A 12281-nucleotide genomic window follows, 5' to 3' on the forward strand; every position below is an offset into this window, starting at 1 on the left:
AAGTCCCTGGTGCAAAACTGTCTTTATAATCTGGGCCTGCAAGTGCTGAATTGATTCACTGTCCTGCAGACGCCCAGGGGCTGCATATCAGGAACAAATGCATCCATCATGGCAGAGGCTGGGTGCCAAGCACATAAAGACCACTGCTCCCAGCCGCGGCCATCCCGGGAATCTTGCACAGACCACACGCTCCCAAGTAGGTCTCTGAAGTGTCATCATTACCGGCTGGGTGTGGCGGGAGAATGGTGTTTGCCTCTGACTCTCTCTGAAACATGCATTTAGAAATAAACGAATTTGCATTTGGCCTTAGGTCTAAAAGAAGGGGTGGGGGGAACCTTGGGGCCAGCGTCATTATAGATGGAGCAGCCGCACGGACCCAGATACACACCAGCACACACATGCACGGAAGCTTTCAGGGAGAAACAGAAAATGTTTTGCAATTACAGTCCACAGCTGCCGCAGTTCCAATGTGCACTCGCTACACAGGTGCGGCCATTATAACAATGAATAGCTCACATTAAAGGTGCCATCCATAGGGGTAATAATACCAGGGTTGAAAAGGTATTTTCATTTGCAGCCTGATGTTAGGCAGGAAATAAAATAAGGCATTTCACAGCCAGGCTGATGGCTCAGCTGCCACATGGGAGGCCCGAGCCTGAGATGAATATAGGACCCTCCTGTGGGGGCCTGACGGTGGGAACCCAGCCACCGCTCCTGGAGAGACCAGCAAATCTCTGTTATTTTTTTTTTAAAGCTGCTGATCATTAATTGGGGAAACTGAGGCTGCCAGTGTTCAGAAAGCTAGTCCCCTCAGCCTGCCTGACATTTATGCTGGCACCACCCATCTCTGGGTCCTGGAAATATTGTGGAAAAAATACACACAGAGAAGGTCGAGGGGACGAGGAGCAGAAGCCTGGAGCAGGAAGAGGCTTCAGACAGCTCCCGGAGGCCGGTCTCTGGGCCCTGCGGTCACCACTCTCCACCCCACAGCACAGAAATGTCCCCGCCACTGCCCGTGGAGAAGGCGTGACTGGGAGCCCAACCAGAGGACCTGCTCTGCTCAACTCCCCGGAAAGTCCAGCGGCAAGATGGTGCAGCATCCCGTTCCATGCACTCCACGCCACGGTTCAGCCCCTGAACCCTTCACTGTCACTGAGGCGCTTTCATAGCCTATGCATTTATTGACTTATTTATACAATGAACTGGCACCACCTACGGAGGCGTTGGCAGAGGAGACGGGTGCGGGGAGAACACTCCGGGGCACTTGACCCAGACTGGGGCATCGGGAGGGGTGCTTCGGAGGAGTGTCCCAGGCTGGAATGAGACAGGTGGGTGCTGGGGTGGGGGGCACAGGTCACTCTGCAAACTCCCACCGAAGGTCGGATGGGGGGAGAGTTGCCGAGGCTGTTGGCGAAGGTGGCCCAGTTCTGCACTCTGTGGGTGCTACCGAGGGGCGGGCACGCGGGGCGCTCTTCAGGCCAAAGTCTCTGTGGGAGAAGCACACCCAGGGGCAGCCAGGCTTCAGGGTGGCCTCTAGTGCCCCTCACTCCTTGTAGCCTTTCCTCCACGCTGTCCCAGGGTTCACCTGGGTGACTAGCAGCATGTGCTGGAAGTAAAGGAATGTCACTTCTGAAAGCCAGTTGTAAAGGACGTGGCAGTTCCTTTCAGGTGGCTCACTCTGGGGAAAGCCAGATGCCACGTTTTCAAACAACCCTGTGAAGATACCCACCTGGCAACAAACCGGGCCTGAGAGGGATTGTCAAACAAGTCCTTCACCCAGTGATCTTCACACAATCACAGCCTCCCGAGACACCCTGAGCCAGAACCCCCCAGCTAAGCTGTTTTAGGACCCTCAGAAACCATGGGAAATAATGTTATTTTAAACTGCAAGCTTTGGGCTAATTTGTTACACAGCAACAGATAGCTAATACACCTGATAACATCCACAAATCGTGTATACAGCTGTCCCTCAGTATCTGCAGGGGATTGGTTCCAGAAGCAATCCATCGATGTTTAAGTCTCTTAACTAAAAATGGCATCATATTTGCATATAACCTGTGCACAACCTCCTACAACTTCAAATCATTTCTAATTCAATAAAATGCGATGTAAACAGCTGTTATACTCTATTGTTCAAGGGAAAATATCCCCAGACACCTTTGCTACAGGTGCCACCATCGTAGGCTTGATGACGTGCTGACCTGCGGTTGGCCGGATCTGTGAATGTGTAAGCCACAGACATGCAGGGCCACCTGTGTGTTGCCACCACACCATGTGGAGAAGGTGAGGAAGAAAAGCGTATTTACTGTGATTCTTCTTTTTATGCCTTACAGACTGGAGGGCCATATTTTTAATGATGGTTTCTTTTCTTTTTTATTAATCCTTAGATCCAGTGAACTGTAGAAGTGATTTTTCTAAACTAAAGCCCACGACAATGTCAATGAGGCCCATAAATAGCATGAAAAGCAGAACCAGAGGCATCAGGAAGTCTCGGGCGATGCCCGCGGGGTCGCTAAGCTGAAGGGGCTGCTCCCTCCTGTGCCATGAGCTTCAGCTGCAGGGGGAAGGCCCACCTGCAGTTGGGAGCAGGAGGGAGGACACCTTCTCAGCAGAGGGCCATTGGCCAGCAAAGCCGGGCACCATGAGCCGAGGCGGGCCGGGAACCTCCAGAGCAGGCTTGTGCCCCAGAGAGCAGATCGGAAAGGAGGGGCCAGTTGTGCCTGCTCCAGGAGACCGCCCCTCTGTTCTGGCCTCACCGGGAAGCAGAAGTCCCTGGGGCTCTCAGGTACAGCTCTGCAGTTGCCCTCCCCCTGAGGTGTGGCTGAAGGGGTCCCCCACGTGACCTTCCCCATGGCACCCAGAGGCATGCTGGCCTGGTGACCCTCTCCCACGCTGTGCACCTGTCCCTCCGGCATCCGCTCATTAACTAAATTACATTAAGTACCCAAGTATTTTTTTTGCAATCTTAACACTTTTTCTTCTACACAGTTTTTTTCGTGTATTATAGACATAGGATCTATTATAAAAGTGGTACATAACGGTATATCCACTTTTTCCTTTGTCTGTTTAGTTTTTCTTTATTTATTAATTCGTTTTTAGGGGAACAAGAAGTTCTTGAAGAGCAGTGGCCACAGATGTTTGAGAGACTCTCCCCAGTAAGGCCTCCGCCTGCCTCTGCCTCTGGGCCGCACAGTGACAGATTGTCATCAGTTCCCCAATCTGTCCCCTGAGAATGGAGCACGTGGCTCTGGGTGCAGAGGACAGGAGCCAGGGCAGGACCCGCTCCCCCCCAGGCCAGGGCCAAGGTGTGACCAAGCGGAGCCTGTGTGGTCTCCTCACAGGGAAAGCTCCCTCCCAGTGGACACAATCGTCTTTGACGAGGTCTTTGAGTGTGAGCATGAATGACGATGTCCGCAGAGGAGGGAGGGTGAAGAGGACATTAGCTACAAGATGTTAAGAAATCATAGAAATACGCCCCACAAGTTTTTGTTGAAGTTTCCCTAGTTCCTGTGCCTGGAACACAGCTATGCTGATCAGACTGACTTTGAACTAGTCCTCAGCTTCAACAAGCATCTGCCCTAACGGCCAGGAACCAGATGGCGGTGTGTGCATATTTACAGGTACCTGCCTGCTCCTTTCCCACCAAACAGGACCCCATTTTCTAAATGCAAAGATGACCTTGATTTTGACTTGTGATAGAGATCTTATTAATCTCAGAACATGCCTCCCACATGGAGAAGCTGTCAGACCCCAATTTGAAGTGAAATATACATCCACCAAATTATTATTGTGCTTCTTAAATAAAGAAGTTCCTCTAAGGTCATTCCCCATGCGGAAGACCTCCTTGTAGCCTTATGCCCTCTGTAAAATAGCACAATCATGGTGCGACATCATCACTTCATGGACTCCTTAAGCAACTGCTACTGTCAACACAGAATATGAATCGCAATGAGAAGGTGATTCTTTTTTTTTTTTCTTCTTCAACATTGGAGTTTAGTTTTGTTTTAATTTTTTCTGGTACTGAGGATTGAACACAGGGGCACTTAGCCACTGAACCACATCCCCAACCCTTTTTATTTTTTGAGACAGCGTCTTGCTAAGCTGCTTAGGGCCTCACTAAGTTGCTGAGGCTGGCCTGGAACTTGTGATCCTCCTGCCTCAGCCTCCTCAGTCACTGGAATTCTAGATGTGCACCACCAGGCCTGGTAAAAAGGGGGATTGTTACGAATTACGGTTCATGTTGGCTATTGATTCATTTGAGTGAAAAAGTCATTTTCATTACTAGATGTATGAAATTATTTGTAATCTTTTCATTACTTTTTCTTATGCTCCATACTCTGTCAGCCATCTCTCTCTGAGATCCGTGCCTTCAGTCACATGATCCTTACACTGTCACTCAAAATTGACGGTGAAACAAGGGAATTCTGTAACCTCCTTTTTTCGACTATGGATAGTCTTGTGAATTTTTCCCATTTTAAAAGTGCCTAAAATTACTGATATCTTTCAGAATTATTCTCTGGAAGAATTTAAAGAAAGAAATTTGTGGTGGAAGCTGACCCCTACCAAGGGACTGTCATGCCTGGTCACTGTGGCTGAGGCAGGAAGAGGGCCTTTTTCACCAGATTTCTTGACTCTGTTGGAGATCCTCTCATTGGAGATTCGGCAGGTCTGCTGTCTGAAGAGGTGGCTCCCTTTCTCACCGACTCTTTCTTTTTCTCTGTATCACTTTCTCTTGATCATCTGTAAGAATATTTGAAATATACCAGGGAGGCTGTACAGAATCTATGAACGTGATGGGACTTTGGAGCTACTAGGTTTTTTAAAAAAACTACCAACAGTGTGCTATGAAAATAGATTCAACTCAGACAGCGGTGGGAAATGTCAGAGTCTGAAGGATGAGGCGAGAGTGAACTTCCTGAGTTCTGGCTATTTCTAGAAGAGTCCTGTCAACTGCCCCTGGGGATGTGGGTGTGGAGGGCGGAGCTGTCCAACGTGGTCCGGTATCAAATATTTCCTGTGACTCTTCCCACACCCTGTCCTCTGCCAGTGACCTGCTTACCCAAGTTCACGGGCATCGCAGACTTTCCACCTCCTTGTAAGGTCTGCTGCCGGTTTTTAAATATTTGGCTTTAACACTGTATTAAAATCCTTCTCTAAAGGATAGATTGCAGATTTAGCAACAGGCAGACCCTGTCCCTACCTGGAAGTGCCCACAAGGAAGGTGGCACCGTCTCTTGGTCATTGGAAGCTGTTTGGCTATTTTGCATTGCTCTGACTTATGGCCTTGTGTGATAGGCTTGTGGTTTTTAATTTAAAGATATTAAAACATAATTCACCAAAATTTATTCTAAGGGAGCTGTAGATATTTGTACTTTTTAAAAGATATTTGCATTTTTGAAACCTAAAGTTTAATGCCTAGATTTCCCCTGATTAAGGCAAACATCACTGTGTATAGATAAGCATATTTTTTTACAGATGGCTGCTGGGCGTGGTGGCTCATGACTAAAATCCCAGCAGTTCAGGAGGCTGAGGCAGGAGGATTGCAAGTTCTAGCCTCAGCAACTTAGCAAGGCTCTAAGCAACTTGGTGAGACTCTATCTGAAAATAAAAAATAAAAAGGGCTGGGGATGTGGCTCAGTGGTTAAGGTCCCCAGGGTTCAATTCCCAGTACCAAAATAAAATAGAAAAACGAACAGAGTTCTGATGGTAAATTAAATCATTGTTATTATTAGGAAAAGCAAGGTTTTAGAGTCAGACAGACCCACATTTAAGTCACATATCTCCTCTTTCTTAACCTCTCGGCACCTCCATTTTTTCTTTGTATTATAGAATGAGGGTCCAGGCCCCTTGGATACCTCTGAGAGATCACTCCAGCGTTCCTGATGACGGTGGCATTTGGCTGCAGAGAAGTTCTTGAAATCAGAGATAACTTTGGTATTCCTCCCCAGGCCAGGCACACAGAGTTCAAAATGCTCGAGAATGTGAATTCAATCTTTGGCAAGCCATGGGGGGCGGCGGTTGTGAGTTCATTTTCTCCCACGCCAGCGGTGGTGACAGGTTTTCCTGCCAGGTGCACTTGGAACGAACAGGACTCCAGGCTCCCACCCGTAAAACAGAAGGAAAGTGTCTCCAGAGAGCCTCCGCAGGATCGTCCTCCAACCCCTCAGGGGCCGTGGAAGGTCACAAGGTCTCCATGTCACTTACCTCTCCCACGAGGGCAGACGCCACACCACTGGAGTAAGAACCATCCCTGCCATTTTCAAAATGGGGAAAACAGTCATCATGACGCGACTCCCCGTGCTCAGGATGAATCCCTCCCTCCCTAAACAGGAATAGTGCTTGGGACCCTGGGGACAGGGCAGCTATAGATAGCTAGACATCACCCTTCACCAAAGAGCATATGGATGACATCGTGACCACCAGGGAAATTCAAGTAAAACCATGATGAAATACCATACATAGTCAAAATGGCTAAGTCCTAAATATTGACAGTATTCAGTACTAACAATGCCACATGGCAGGGAGGATGGGAAGCCCCGGAATTCTCACACATTAGTGGACAAAATCAAAAAGCACAGCCAGTTTGGAAGACTGTTTGGCGGTGTCATAAAAGCCCATATACCCTTGTCACTCAACACAGGAATCCCACTTCTGGATATTTATCTCCACGGAAATGAAAACACATTCTTCCAAAAACATGCACATCTATGCTGCTGTAGCTTGATTCCCAACTGCCCTAAGTGGGAAACGACCAAGTGTCCAACAGGTGAATGTGCATACAAGCTAAGGAGCCTCTAGTGACAGGAAGGAACAAGGGAGGGGTCCACACAACTTCAAAACCCCTCAAAGGCATTGTGGGGAGGGAAAGGGGACCCTGAGGTCCTGAGGCCAGTGTAGCATTTACATGACACTGTTGGAAAGACAAAGTTGGGGGGGGGTCCTAAAAGAACCCTGAGAGGCATGCAGGGGCAGCCCCTGCACTGACCACCCCTAGGCCCTCCCTGGCCCCTCTGTCTTCCTGCTGGGCTCCTGCAGCAAAGCTTTTCAACCCTCAGGGCTTAAATGACCTGTTTTCACATCTAAAACATCTCAAAGTCAGGGGCCAAGTCTTTTTCCTATTCACATTCTTTGGGGGATATTTCAGTTCACAAATGTACAGAAGCTCCTCAACTTACAATGGGCTGCATCCCAATAAACCCATCGTAAGCTGAAAAGTTCACTGGAAATGCATTCGGTATGCCTGACCTAGCAGACATCCCAGCCTAGGGACTCTGCACACCAAGTGTCGCTGGTTGATTACGTTGCTCGTGGGGCTGACCTGGAACCGCAGCTCCCTGCCACTGCCCAGCATCTCCAGAGGATCAGGGAGCACATCATGAGCTTAGGAGGGGACCAAAGTTCAAAGTCCAGTTTCTCCCTACTATGTGTCAATTTGGTACCATTGTGAAGTCGGAAATTTACAAGTCATGTGTGTTAAAATTTCTAACTCAGGGTTAAGCTGAGCCATTCGTTGTAAGTCAAAAACTCTTGGGTACATAACAATAGCTCTGTGACCCCTAGAGGATCACGCCATGTGGACATGCAGCAAGGACTCCATCGATGTCCATCCAACCGCAGTGTCGGGTTCTGCCAGGAGGAAGCACTCTGAGAGCCTTGGTCAAGGACTTCTAGGATCCTTAGGCTGCTGCCAGAGCCTAAAGTTTGGAGTTGGCAAGCTCCAGTAATGACCTAACATGTCATCTCATCGGCCCAATCAGCAAAGCCTCAGGATACTGGTTGCCAGCATCCGTTTCCTTTCCCTCTCCCCCAGTGCAGACATTTCAAGGGCTTCCATAGACGGTTGGGCAAAGAAAATGAGTCCTACTGTGTGAAAGTGCTTCCGAAATGATAGCAACAGTCCCTGTTCCTCCAGATACAAGCAGTCTTGGCTTTGGGTTCCACTCACCATTCCTGTGAAATCATAGACAGTTATCCCCCCCCACCCCATAGGGCACCCAGATTAAGAGCCCATAAAATCACAGCATTCTAGAACCTGCGGAGCCCGGGCCCTTCTGCCTCGGCCTTCGCCCCTCCTGCCGCCCCCAGCTTCCAGAGATTTGCCGAGAGATTGCTCAGAACAAGGCAAGTCTTACCTCTTTGCTTAATTACAAGCTTGTGCCTGCAGAGGCTTTGCTGGTTTCAGAGGCCAGCGTTCTGGGCGCGTGGCCGCGGCGGCTGTGGTTATTAGCCTTGGCAGTGGCAGCTGAGAGCCCCCGATTCACAATCCCGCGCCTCATTTGCCAAGGGTAGACACAACGCAAAAGCTGGAAACCCGAGAGCCCGGGGGGGACGACGGGCCGGTCCCCCGCCCCCACCCCGGCATTGTGTGCTTTGCAGAGAGGAAATGAGTCCCCACAAGGCCCGCTCCTTCCCCTCACCCTATCTCCTGAATGCAGTTTTTCCAATAATTTAATAACATTCACAGGGATATTAGATTAATTGGATTTTAATTCCAAATGACTGTGAAAGCAGAGAAATGAGTCACCAGCTCATACTAATGAGGAGATCTATTAAGGGCTCTTTGCTGATCGACACATACAGCAGGGTTATAAATATTTCATATCCAATTAATTGAATTTTGCCCCCTATATATGACACTGCCCTGAAACATCAATCAAACGGGACAAGAGAAAGAACAGAGGGAGGGAAGAAAAACTATGAGCTCCCTTGGAACAGCAACAACATGACCACTGGCCTTTCCCTTCCTCCAAGTCCCCGAAAAACCCCCCACCCCACCCCGGGGACCCCTGCCATTCCTGGGGCCCTGCTGAGAGGAGCTGGAAGCATTTACACCAATTGCAGCTGGTTCCATACGGTGGGGAAATTGATGTTAATTAATCAGACAGCAGTTTTATACAGGGCTGTGTGCAGAAGGTTATTCGAGTCCTGCTGCAAATAGATTTATAGGTGTAATTGCTATGTTGAATGACCCTCTGTAAATAGGCTCATTAAACTGGCCATCAGTCAAAAAGTCTAATTGAAGCCACGCAGTAGCCTGCACTTGGGAGCAGGAGGCTCTCAATACACAGAGCTCGCCATGCACCCGCCTCTGGACCACTGAGATAGGGCTGCCAGCCGGCGCAGGGCCCCGCGTCTCCGTCTCCTCCAGTCTGTCATCCCAGCAGCACGGCAGAGGCGTGTCTTCTGCACAGCTTCACCCTCCACCTCTCTCTCAGCCCCAGGGACTCAGGAGGTTGGTGATGGCCAGGACCAGGGAACCCTGTGGGTGGCAGGTGAGCAAATTCTGAGAGGCATGAGTAATCACCACCTTGCACCATTATCTTGCCAGCTCTGTCATGGTTGGGCAGGAACAAGAGACTGGGCACGCACAAGGCACGCACAGGCCCCAGCCTCTGCACGTCCCCGTGGCCATGTGCAAATCCCTCCTTGTCAAATCCCTATTCTCCTTCCTTTTTATTTCCCATATATACAGGGGGGTCGGGGAATTATCTTTCTTGCCAAATTATATTATGGCAGAAAAAGAAAAAAAGCTATAGCTACAACTGGGAGTCTCTGAAAGATTTCTGGGGTGCCGTGCAGTTGCCTCCTATGTGAGTGACCATCAGCATTGTCCACAGAGTGAAAAATTAGAAATCATCTAAATACCCATTAACAGGAGTCTGGGAGTTTATAAATTTTGACATTTGTAGACAATGGAATACTAAGAAAATATGTTAAATGATTTATGGAGAGCTATACTTACTGATCCAGAAAGCTGTCTATGATGTGTGTTTATATGGTCAAAAATTAAAGTAGATTACAGAACAGAGAGCATGTGTGTTCCTACACAGCTCAGCTTTATCTGTTGCTGAATCTCGGGGACCAGGACCAGGGCTGGGAGGAAGAAAGTCATCCTCTTACCTCCTCTCTCCCTTTTGCTTACAATTTGCAAGGCTCGAGGTGAGCAGGGTCCTGGCTGCTAATACTCCAGGCCCTTGAGATACTGAAAAGAGAGACTCAAGAGAGAATCAAGTTTATGAGACAAGAGCCTGTTTACTGTCCAGTCCGATTTCGTATGCCAGAGCTGGTTACTGCCGTGTCTTACTCTTTACATGCCTTCTTTAAAAAAATCCTAAGTTCCCCCAAGGCAGTTAAACATGGAGGGCCAAACTAGGCCGAGGTCCTGATCTCAGAAAAGAAAGACTGAACAGCACAAGAGTGATGATAAAGTATGAGCTGATTCAAATCCATATGCACCTAGAGCTGAGTCCAGAAGAAATGATGCAATTCACTATTTCTAGGTGGTTGCATTGGGATGATTTTTAGCTTTCTCCATGTTGCTGATCTCAGCTTCTGTGGGATTTAGAGTCTAGAGCTTCGTAAACAGAGTGTACTGGTGAACCACCATGCCCAGGCGTGGTTCTGGGGCTGAGAATTCAGCAATGTATAGGACAGAGCAGTGACTGCAGGACCAGCATGGCCCAACTTAGGTGTCAAAGGCATCGCTCCGTTGTCTTGTTGAGCACAGGGTGGAGACAGGCTGAGGTGTGAGGGTGGAAGCAGTGGAGACCAGTCAGGAGGCTAGAGCACTACTCTAGAGTGCTAGGGGAATTTCCCCAGTTTAAACTGCTGGCACTGTGTATTAGTTTCCTATAGCTGCTATAACAGCTCATCACAAACTTAGTGGCCTAAAATAACACAAAGTTATAAGTCCTTCCATCAAAGAAAAGTCCAGGACCTGAGAGATTCACTGCTGAATTCAACCCCACATTTCAAGAACTAATACCATTAATCTCCAATTTTATCAAAAAACTGAAACAGAGGGAATTCTTCCTAACTCATTTAATGAGGCCAGAATCGCCCTAACACTAAAGCTAGACAAGAATACTAAAAGAAAGGAAAATATAGGCCTGAAGAACATAGATGCAAACACCTTCAAGAAACTACTAGCAAATTGAATTCAATAGTACTCTGAAAGGATCATTCTGTACAATCAAGGTGGATTTATCCCAGGGATGCAAGTACGGTTTAACTATGGAAATCTATAAATGTGATACACCACTTTAATAGAATGAATGGAAAAAAAAATAAGAATATCTCAACTGATGCAAAAAAAGAGTGCATTTGACAAAATTCAACATCCTTTCATGATAAAAACATGCATGAAATTAGGAATAGAAGGATTATATGAAAAAATATATGAAAAGCTGAAAGCTTTTCCTGTGAGATCAGGAACAAGATAAGGATGCTCATTCTCACCACTTCTATTCAACATAGAACTAGAAGTCCTAGACAGAGCATTTAAATAAGAGGAAGAAATAAAAGGCATCCAATTGGAAAGGAATATGTTAAATTGTCCCTGTTAGCAGATGACGTGATTTTAAATCCAGAAAATCCTAAGGACTCAGTCAAAAAACTGTTAGAGCTAACAAACAAAATCAATAAACTTACAAAAAATAAAATTAATTACCATACAAAAATTAGCATTTCTATCAACCAACAATGATTTCTTGAAAATGAGGTCAAGAAAACAACCTCATTTATACCCACCATAAAAAATAAAATGCTTAGGAATAAATTTAACCAAGGATCTATAAGACACATATTCTGGAAACTCTAAAGCATTGGTGAAAGAAACTGAAGAAGATGCAAATAAACACAAAAATATCTCATGTTCATGGAATGGAAGAATTAGTGTTAAAATGCCCTTAAAACCCAAAGTGATTTACAGATTCAATGCAATTCTTGTGAAAATTTCAATGACATTTTTCATAGAAATAGATAAAGCAATTCTAAAATTCATATGAAACCTTGAAAAACAGCAAACAGCCAAAGCAATCTTGAGCCAAGAGAACAGGGCGGGAGGTATCACACTGCCTGACTTCAAAATACACCACAGAGACACAGTGATCAGAGTACCCTGCTACTCTCATAAGACAGACACATAGACCAAGGGAAAAGGACAGAGAGCCCAGAAATAAATCCATACACTATGGCCAATTAATTTCCACAAAAATGTCAAGAACACACAATGGGAGAAAGACAGTCTCTTCATAAATGTTATTGAGACAACTGGATATTCACATGCGGAAGAATGAAATTAGACATTGATCTGGTACCATATAAAAAATCAATTCTAGTTGGCTACGATCTACATACTGTGGGGTCGGGCTCCAAATTCCTCAATAGGACACCCATAGCACAAAAGTTAATAACTAGAATCAACAAATGGGACTTACTCAAACTAAAAAGTTTTTTCTCAGCAAAAGAAACAATAAGAGAGGTAAATAGGGAGCCTACAC

Source organism: Marmota marmota, unplaced genomic scaffold (assembly GCF_001458135.2).
Source record: "Marmota marmota marmota unplaced genomic scaffold, marMar, whole genome shotgun sequence".
In the NCBI taxonomy this organism is placed as follows: Eukaryota; Metazoa; Chordata; class Mammalia; order Rodentia; family Sciuridae; genus Marmota; species Marmota marmota.